Consider the following 12,011-nt stretch of genomic DNA (forward strand, 5'->3'; position numbering starts at 1 on the left):
AGAAAAACGGAAAATAACAGTTAAAATGTAGTTTGACCGAATTAAACGTTATTAAGACGTTTAATTAAGTGTGCTTAAGCACAATTAATCACATCTAATTATTTTTACATTTTTTTATTTTTGAAAGTATTTCTTTTTATTTTAAAATAATAAATTATGTTTATAATTTATATGTTTATTTTTTAATTTTAATTATGATTAAGCATGTCTGATAATGATTTGACAAATATTTAACATTTTTTAATGTGGTCTAGTTGCAAAAACAAATAAATATTGTAATTTTGAGATTTTTATGCTTTTATAAATATGAGAATTAATACATCAGACTTAAATCTATCATCTTTATGTATTATTTTATCTATTTACTAGTTTGAGATAATTACAATTACACTAAAAATTAAAAAAAAAACGTTTTTTCACGCTTAAGTATGTGCTAATGTCGCTTAAGTTTGGACCCCGACATCTGCGCTTCGGGGCGCTTCACAGTTTTTAAAACCTTGATATTTAGATATGATGTAATTTTATTTATTTTGTGATAAATATTAAGCATGTTCGTGTTGTTTTTAAAGATCGTTTTACGAGACGTAAAATCAATTCCAATACTTTTAAAAATTAACTAAATGTATCAAAAAAAATAAAATAAATGTTTTTTGGTTATCAAATTTGCAAGCTTTAAAAAAATGATATATGTTAAAAGGGTGTCTTCCAAAGCTGCTAGGTGGCTGGACGCAACAACTAGGAATCTGAGGAAGCTAGTGACAGTTGCAACGGGCTAACTAAAATAAGTGGCAGTTAGGAAGGAAGTCACAAAGAAGGGAAGAAGGCAAATATATATTCTTCTCCATCATTGTGGAACAACACGAATAACTTTCACCATCAAGAATAAGCGAGAAGAGAGTACAGGGAAATACAATGGAGGCTTGATTAGAGTGTATTGGTTTAAATCTTGTACTGATAATCCAAGAGAGTTGTATACTGTACTTCTGATAAGAGCTTGTGAATTGAGTAATAAAGAACGGTTGTTTCTCCCGTGGACGTAGGCTAATTGATTTGGCCGAACCACGTAAATTGCGTATTGTGTTCTTTATTCTTTGATCTTCCTTCTGTTGTGTTTACAGATAACAAAGGCGTGTGTGCTATCAAGAATCTTGCTTGAATCTTAACAATATACTTATTCAAATGCTATCTTTTTGTTTTTATTTTGGAACTCTTTGTTGAACGGGAATAATACGGGATACTTAGTCAAGCATTATTTTTTACTAGCTTTTTTTTATTAATGAAAATAATATTGAGATAGGTGATTTTTTAGAAAAGTCCTTGTGTCCAACTATTGATGTTGCGCTACTTGATCTTATTTGTTAGATGAACAATAAAATAGTGACATCATATTTTAACGTGTAATAATATATTTGTTGGAGACAAAACTGACAATAAAAAAAAGTAAGACTGATATTTAAGAAATATGTAATAAAACCAGTCATTTAGACAAGCACATCTCCGAACTCATGCTCGAATCATTAGCACACGAATAGATGCACTCTGCACTACCATGACCATAAAGAAATAAAGTTACGTCATGACTAACAGTTATAACTTCTGGCCAAGTGGTAAGCGTTTGATCATAACACTCGATATCAGAGAATGTTGGGTTAATAATGCATGAGAGAGAGTGGTACTGAGATGAATGATCTTCCTAGGAGTTCTCGTACACCAAGCTTTGACGCTGTGCCATTTGATCTGATTGGCTATGTGGGTCGTAAAAAGTGACACTATATCTTAACAGTGTAATAATGTCTCGCGAGGACATGACCGGTGGTAGGACAATGATAAGACCTATCTCTAAAGAATATGAGACATCACCAGCAGAAAAAAAAACGTATTCTCAAACTCGTGGACTCTAACAGTTCGACTCATTATCACTCAAAGTAAGTACGCTCTAGCATGCTACAAGTATAAGAAAATATACTTCTATTTTTGCTAACATCTATAGTTTTTTGCCTAAACAATTTATTTTTTTGTTAACATTTCTCAAAGCATTTTTTAATTTAGTTTAATTTGAAACACACAAGTCACAACTCACAAGAGGATAGATTTGGGAATAATTTTATTTTTTCTTTAAAAAAAAAATTGTTTCAACCTTTTGTTCCTTGAATCTGACTAAAATGAAATTAACACCTCCTTTTGTTGCAATATTATAGCAGTTTAACTCAATCTATTTTGCAAATTTAGGCACAACACCATTTGGTTCAGATCATAAGATGATAAAATATTTATTATATATAAATGATAAATTCATATTTATAGATTACATATAATTTATAACTGTAGTTTTTTAAATAAAAGAACGTTATGTAATTAATTAATATCTTATTATTTACATAAAATAGTATTTTAATAGCCGTAATCGATCAGATCTCAAAATATAATATATTTTTCTCACTTGGAAAATTTTACTTAAAAAAAGTGGAGTGGGTCTCATGTGAGACCGTCTCACGGATCATAATCCGTGACTCGTGAGACTGGTCAACCCTACTCAAATTCACAATAAAAAATAATATTCTTACTGAAAAAAACTGATAAGCTTGCTAGGGTCACGGTCCCTATTTGCCACTGAATTTGTCTCTTGGTATGACTTACTGGGAGTTTTATTTTTTGCTAAATAAAAGCATTAATGACATAACGATGACGTGAAATTGTATGTCATAAATAGGATTAGGTGGAATTATATACACCTATGGAAATTTGTTCAAGCTAATTGAATGAGTGAACGCCTACGGCTCAGTTTCGCACTCAGAATAAATTTTATTCTTTTTTCCCCTAAAAATATATTTTTCTTTTTTACATATAGCAACGAAATAATTAATTTTATATAGATTTTTAATAATTTTCCAAAAATTTAATTGATATTGTATTTTATAATCAGAATATAATATATGATTTTAAATTTAAAAATAATTTTGATACCCCACGGATGGGCCCACTACTTTTGGCACATCTCTAGCCCAAATGGAAGATAGGCCCATCAAGAGCTTATGTATTCTCCTATAAATATCAGGCTTGAGTGTTCAGTTGATTCATTCACTATATTGTTTTCAGCATCACCTTTAGCTGCTCTCTATTTATATCCTCAGTCTCTGACTTGAGCGTCGGAGGAGCTACGCCGAGACACCCTCCTGGCCCCTTCTAACGGTCTTATTTGTGATTTCAGGTTTACGACAATTTCGAAACCTGCGTCTGGACTAGTAACAGGAATCGAACCCTAAATTTCCTGTGAGTATCAAATTTCATCGATTAGACTTTTATATGATCAAACTACCACGTTAATATATTTAAAAAAAAAAACTACCACATTAATTATCATTTTCCCTAAAAACAAAATCTAAACATACGATGTATGTGTCAAAATATTTCCTCAATTTTTTTGTGTTCATTCAATTCTTAAAAGTCTCGAATATTATAACCAAATTAAGTTAACATATATTTTTTCAGATAGATAGAATATTTTCAAAGAGATTAAAAAATATTGGAAAAAAATTACTAAAACAATCATTTTATCCTTATTTAATGAGTGTTTTAATATGATAATAAAATTGTTAGAGTAGTTAATGTATTTAATGATTTTAATTTGATTTTCACAAATTAATTATTGTATTTAATGGGATAAAAAATGTATTGTATTTTTCACAAGTGAGTCTAAATGACTTCAATCGGGAACATCCTTCCAATACACTAAACTAAAAAAAATATAAGAATTAATCATTTACATTTTAAAAATTAAATGAAAAAATTAGTAATTACAAAAGCAAAATAGAGAAATATGGAAATTGTACTAGTATATTTGAAATTGATGATTAAGAAAATGCAATCTTAATTTATGGGTGAAAATTTATATTTCAACTGAGTAAATTGAAATCATGAATTCTTGATGATATATGAAATCTTACTTCTAATCTCTCCATTGAAATCAAATTCAATGCAACCTTCAAATCCTCAATCTTATTTCATTCTTGCCCAATTAATTATTAAATCCGTAGATTTAAATTAATGTTATACACACACATATGAGTAGGTTTTTTGTGGGACAGTCTCACGGATTTTTATTCGTGAGACGAGTCAAACATGCTCATATTTATAATAAAAAGTAATACTTTTGGACACAAAAAAGAATATTTTTTCATGAATGACCCAAATAGAATATATATCCAAAACAATTGTCTCGTGAGACTGTCTCATTGACAACCTATACACACACATTCAAATATGACGTGCTTAAGTCCAAACAGGACCTTAAGCAAATCATAGAACTTTTCTAAAATCATGAGTGTGAAATAAAAATAGAAAATAAAATCAAGAGGGTGATTGAAAATAATTCACCAACTTTTTTTCTTTAATTATTTATTGTTGGTGATTAGGAGCACATAGCCACCAAACCATGCATGCGATGGAGAATCTATCTCATGGCTGACGACTACTTGTGGATTAATTATTTCTCGGATTTTTTTTTATAAAAAAATCAACAATAAAGTGATTTAACAACCCATTTCTTTTGATTTTGGTGTGCCATTAAATCAATCAATTGCAAAGAAAAATGAAAGGGTGTTTTTTTTCCACGCACCAACAACTCTGAGTTGACAAATTATATTAATAAAAAATTAAAAGATATATTACTAGGATTTTCTTATTTACAAAGCAATTAATAAAGTAGACAACATATATATATATATATATATATATATATATATATATATATATATATATATATATATATATATATATATATATGCATGATATAAAAGAACACTAATTTTTTTTTTTTTGGAGTGAGTTTAGCTTGAGAGAAATACAAAAAATGTTATGTTATTACAGGGGCGTAGCCAAGATTTTAAAATAGAGTGGGCTAGACATTGAAAATATAAATATTATTTAATGTATTTTTAAATTTTTTTTGTTATATTTTGTATAATATGAACTAGATAAATTTTAAAAATCATCTTAAAAATTTAATATATCAAGATACATGATAAATATCATTTATAATAATGAATTTTTAAAATAAATTCAATGTAAAGTAAGTAAAAAAATTAAGACAAAAATTTGTGTGAGACGGTCTCACGGGTCGTATTTGTGAGAAGGATCACTTATTTGAGTCATCTATGAAAAAATATTACTTTTTATGCTAAGAGTATTACTTTTTATTGTGAATATCGGTGGGATTGACTCGTCTCATAGATAAAGAATAACATAAATATATTTATGTAAATATATATTTATAATCAGAATAACACAAATATATATATATATAAAATGTAGAATTAAAATGAGTAAATATATAAATTAAGATAACAACATAGATACAGAATAGGGAAAGTTGGTGAAAAATCTCCAATCAAAACATTTCTTTGGGTTCACTCTCTATCCACAAAATTGTGGTACTATGTCATACAAAATGTGGTACACTTCATGTGGAAATGTGGTACTAAAAAAATACCCAGGGACTGAACACAAAAAAAATCGACGGTTGGAGACTGAAGGCCGATTTCCCGTACAGAATAAGCTCAAATGCTATATTATTTAAAACTTATAGAATCCATGTATAAAAATTTTACTCAGTGACTAAAATTTCTAAAATATATAACTATATATATACATTAATCCCGAGACTAGGCTGGGCTAAAGCCCACCCTAGCCCCTAAGGAAGCTACGCCCCTGTGTTATTATATGGACATATAAGAAATGAATAATATTGAAAATCTGATATAGAGTTATCAAATAAGTCAGATCCATTGGATTGGTCTGTCCCACTGAATAGACGAGTTGGGTTAGTGATTTATTGACCCGCTCAGAGGTGGATGGTGGGTTGTGACGTGCGGACGAACCCTTCAAATACAATCAAAAAATGGAGTGTTGCCCTGTACCGTTCCGCCAAATAGGAGGATTGGGTTGACAATTTCTAAATCCGTCCAAATGACGGCCAGCTTCTACTCTTGGCCTGTTTGGACGACTCTAAACAATAATAAGTTATATCTGAAAGTTGTATCTGATCTGACATCTGATACCTGACAGCAAACTTTTAGATGTTAGATAACATTTGAAGTTTGAGATTCAATTGTAAAAAATTCACTTGAAAACAATTTTTTTTTCTATGTTTAATCCAACTTCAACAACAGTCGAACCAAATATTTTTTAACGTAAGAAAGTAGTAATTATTTTCAAAAATTTTGAAAAGCTTGACTAACATCATAATTACATACTACAAAATCAATAATAAGGTAATAAATCCGAAAAGTTGGTAATGAAGATGAAGACTTTTGTCTTGGATTGAGAGCGACGGCTCAGAGACGCAGCCAACAAATTTGCACAAAAGTGAAGCCCCATGTTCACATTCAACACAAAGTCGCGCTTTTTTCCTCGTATGTGTGTGTTTATATATATATATATATATATATATATTTTACTATTTATTAAGTTTAAGCATATTAGAATAACTGTTTTTGGTGTCTTTGGTCTGTTTTTTGGTTTCCCTATTTTTGCCCCTATTTGATATCAAAATTACTTTTTTGTTTTTTTTTTTTTAATTTCAAAAAACATTTTTGTTTTTATTTTTTTTATTACAATTATTCAAATAACACTTTAGTACCTCGATAATTTGTCAAATTTCATTTTAGTCCATAAATAATTATAAAAAAAATTGTACACATGCACCGCGTGTGCACAGTAACTAGTATATATTACACGAGAAACTCCTTTTCTTGGATTTCGAGCTAGCGGACTTTTTTTCGCATTCTGCCACAAACATGCCCTTATGGATAACATAAGATGCATTATTATTCTTTTACTTTAATTATTACCTAATTATCCATAAGTAAATCATGATGTAATAATTATATATAATGAATACCATGTGGAGTGGGTCTCTACGTGAGACGGATCAACCCTACCGATATTCACAATAAAAGTAATATTTTTTCATGGATTACCCAAATAAGAGATTCTTCTCACAAATACGACCCGTGAGACCGTATTACACAAGTTTTTGACTACCATGTAATATAGATGAAGATATAAAGGTTTTCATGATAGTGTAAATATATAATTTATATAGATTGGATATGGTCATCTAATAAGTCAAAATTTGAAGTTAGTATAATAAAATTGGTTTGTTGTACAATTATAATCATTTTACATGGTTGTAAACATTGTCCATATACATCAAGAAATAGAATAAAAAATGAAGTTATCTTAGGAACACCCGTTATCTTTAACAAATCAGAGAAATAAAATTAAATTTAGGTCACTAATATGAAAGTCGAAAATCGCAATTTTGTCTTTTCGTTTCAATAATTTACTAGTTTCACTTTGAATATACAAATGAAGTTATCTTACTAACACCCATTATAGTTTTGATATGTTATTTATTTATTGTGTCAGTCAATGTGTTCATCACTAAGATGACACTCGCATATTGAATGTACAATTTTAATATGTTTCATCACATCCAATAGATGAATGATGTATTATTGATTAACACGATAAATGAACAGTAAATCAAATATATATATAAAGATTCAAAAAGACCGTCTCACAAAAGACCTACTATATATATAGTAGATCTTTTGTGAGACGGATCAACTCTATCGATATTCACAAGAAAAAGTAATATTTTTTCATGGATGACCCAAATAAGAGTTTCATCTCACAAAATACGACCCATGAAACCGTCTCACACAATATATATATATATATATATATATATATATATATATATATATAGACACGTACATACGCTGGTGTGCTCAACGTGACTAACGTTTAATTTAAATATATAAATTATGGACAACTCCAATAAGATTTCATTATTGAACAAAAATCCATTTTTTTATTTATTTCATCTATTCCATGATCGGAATAGGGGAAGATACACGTTACACCGCGATTTTGAATCAGAAGAGAGATTTCAAGAAATGGCAGATCTATTCACTCTATCAATAACCGAGCCGGAAATGGTGTATTATAATGGATTTGCTTTTTCTATTGATTCTTACGGATTGGATCAAAAACAATTCTTGAATCTAGGAATTAATCTAGTTCTTAATTTATTTTTTATAGGATGGTTGAGTAATTTTTAGGTCCATTTTCAAATATAGCGACTAAAATACAAAATTAAAATAAATAAATAAACCTACATTAGCTCTACTTCTTGGCCTTTATATAAGGTACCCACTTCCCATTACTAGCACCTACACATTTGCACTTTTCTCTCTGATCATAGTCTCACTTTCTCGCTTAGCTAAATTTTGGCTACGTTTCTCCAGCTTCATACTTCCTTCTTTTAGCATTTGAAATCTGCAATATCCCCATGTCCGGTGCTTCGCCCGGCGGCTGGGTGGGGCGGGGTTGGCCGTGGATGTGGCGGCGGAGGGTGGAAATGTAAATGGGAAAGCCGATGGCCACGAAGCAACAAACTAAAACAGCTCTGCAATTTTCGCTCTCCCGAGCTTCTTTCCCTCTTGCTTGAGGGGCAGAATTGGAAGAGCGCTGTATTGCATTGCGGGGAATTGAGGGTAGCGGTCCGAATCTTTGTCAAATTCGTCATATATTTCCGTTTTTAGCCCTGTGTTGTCTTCTTTAAATTTTCTCTTTTTTCTTTTTGCGTTTTTTTTTTTGTTTGGTGTTGTTTATGGGATGTAAGGGATGCATACAAGGTAGCTTTTGTGATATTTAGGTTTTATGGGGTTGGTTTGGAATATATTATAAGTTCGGGGGGTTGGAGGATATTTTGTTGTGCTGCTGGGCATGCATCTTTTACAATAACACCCCTTGTTGTATTTGCTTTTCTTTTTTTAAAAAAAATATTGAATTCGATATTAGAAAAAAGAGATTCACTGTTTGCTTTTTGACTTTCTCCTCTCTTATTAGATTTATCTAATTAATAAAATATAATAAATTTTGCATTTGTATGTACAGCTGGTTATGACTTGGGTGAAGTGAGTAACACATATTCATTCAAGTTTGGTAATTTTGAGTTTGTATAAATTTAAAGAGAACATATATGTTTTCACGAATATTTATCTGTTAGATGGATCAATTTTACCGATATTCACAATAAAAAATAATATTTTTAGTATAAAAAAATAATATTTTCTCATGGATGATCCAAATAAGATATTTGTCTCACAATATACGACTCGTGAAACCGTTTCACACACGTTTTTGTCAAATTTAAATTATTGGTTTGGTTTTCATTTTCATATATTTGTAAATCTTCATATAAAAATATAATTTGACGGAAAATTATGCTCAAATCAAATCAACCAATGCTAAAAACAAAGAAAATGGTATTTTTTTTCCCGAAAATATCCCACGAAATCATTTTTAAAAAATCATTCTTAATAAATAAAATACATGATAATAAATAACCATGATTATGAATCTTTAAGCAACAAAGATTCCCCAAGGGGATAAAATCATAGGGGGATGATTATTTCGGGTATATTGGATTTTGCTTAGCTTGGTAAATGTGTGTGTGTGTATAGATTCACATTCTATCATTTTGTTTTGGTTAGATATTTAAGATGTAACTTGGTCAGTTAAGATAGCATATGATTAATAAACCATCATTTTAATAGTTAAATATGTGCTCGGTTTTTATAATTTTTTTCTGCACCCTCTAACGAATCCAATAAATGTTGTGTACTTCTGGGTTTTTTTTCCAGATAAACACGATACAAAACATTGAAAATATGTAACAAATATATGATATTTCAAAACTAAATGATTAGATATGACACTAATATATGATTTTTGAATACACATAAATGTATAACAGATTTTGATATTAATGACACTTCTTTTTTGGATAAAAATTGGTACAAAATCTTGAGAATCTGGTATTAATACATGATACTTGAGTACTAAATATTTCAGATTTGATATTGATATATAATTTTTGAATACCTAAACATAAATGACAAATTTTGATATTAATGACACGTGTTTTTCGAATAAAAAATTGGACAAAATATTAAATATATGGTACTAATGTATGATATTTCAGTATAACTCTTTTTAGATAGGATGCTAATATATGATATTTGAGCACACAAACGAGTGTGGTAAGCATTGATATTAATATAGTTTTAATTTTATACTCAAAATTTTATTTTTTTATTAAATATAAAACAATTAGTTCTACAATATTTATTCAAGATTTTCAATGTTTTATATCGAATTTCGTGCGAAAAAACAATTGTGGCTCAACTGCTCCAGGATTGCATAATTTTTTTTTTTTGTGTGTGTGAAACCGCATAGACCGTTTTTGTATGAACAATAAACCGATCTGAGATATCTACGTTAATCTAAATAAACATTTGATGGGTTGAAGATTTTTCAATTAAATTATAAGGGAAAAATATATTTTATTAATGTTTATTTCCATTGGATTATTTAATTATAAAACGTGCTCGTTTAATATAGTCACATGTAAAGAATGTTTTAAAAGATCAAAAATATAATAATGAAATAACTCAAATCTTTTAAATCGTATATAAATTCAAATATCATATTTCGAAAACTCAACTTAGGAGAGACAGTTATTATACCAAACATCATCCCTCTCAATAATCGTCCTCTTTGCAATCATTAGAAATCAACCCTGACCTTGACTTTGATATCGATTGTAGAATCGAATAATTGCCGTATTACCAAAAACTATAGCTGATAGTAATTATGCAACTCAAGATCTTTTAAATTGTATGACAACTCAAACACCACGTTGCGATTGCTCTATTCACCAAAGACAATTATTATGTCCAACATATACCGTTCAAAGTCACGGTGAAACTTTATCAACTATTTAATTTTAAATTTAATCGGTCAACCCAAATTTATTATTATTGTATTCGACGTCTTACTAAAATACTTTAATTGCTATATTATTTATCAATATAATATAATTGAGCAAAGTAAAGGCTACTATAAGAATATCAACTTAGCATAATCTCATTAAATCTCACGTTTTGCACTTGGTTTTCATCTCAATTTTCTTCTTAAGCTTCTGTCTGAATTCTGACTGAGCCAATTATAATAATAAGTAAATCAGTTTTAATTTTTTATTATTATTTTTTTTAAAAAAGGTCGATTGGAGAAGTATAGTTTTAAGTCTTATTATTATTTAAAAAAAATAGAAAAATTTTAAGGAAGTGGTAGGGATGACAATATATCAGGTTCACCTGGACCCGAAATATGATATATTAAAATTTGTAAGTACCCATATCCAAATCAAGAGTATGTATTTTGTGAGATGATCTCACGAAATTTTATCTGTGAGACGGGTCAACTTTACCGATATTCACAATAAAAAGTAATAATTTTTCATGGATGATCCAAATAAGATATATGTCTCACAAAATACGACCCATGAGACCGTCACACACAAGTTTTTGCCCCAAATCAATCCGTTAGTACTTAAATTCACATCTGATACGACCTAACCCAAAATCTCTGCACACGCGATGCTTGTATACAGTCTTTTTTATTATTATCGATGAACGAAAGTAAAATTTGACAAATTATGGAGAGATTAAATTGATATTTGAATGATTGAAATTGATTAATATCATGTCATTGACTTTAATAAAATAGAATAGATACGTATCCACCCCAAATAGGTAAGTATGGATGCCATACGCCCATACCTAAGCAATGTTTTCTATTATTTATTTATTAACTTAGTTAAATTTGTATTTTAGTTATTATTACTAAAAATACGAAACTTTTTTGGGACTGTTATTAATGTATACATTTATTATTTAAATCAATTAGTTACGATTATCAATAAAGAATAAACTCAAAATAATAATATTAACAATAACGTATAATAAATTAATAATATTATTGTAATAAATATTTAAAAATAATAAAATAAATAAAATAATTTTAATAATTAGGGTTGAGTACATGTTTTATCATACATGAATAACCGATCGAACTGATTTGATTCGAAAATTCAGTTT

This window comes from Primulina eburnea, chromosome 4 (genome assembly GCF_022965805.1).
Source record: "Primulina eburnea isolate SZY01 chromosome 4, ASM2296580v1, whole genome shotgun sequence".
NCBI classification, from domain to species: Eukaryota; Viridiplantae; Streptophyta; class Magnoliopsida; order Lamiales; family Gesneriaceae; genus Primulina; species Primulina eburnea.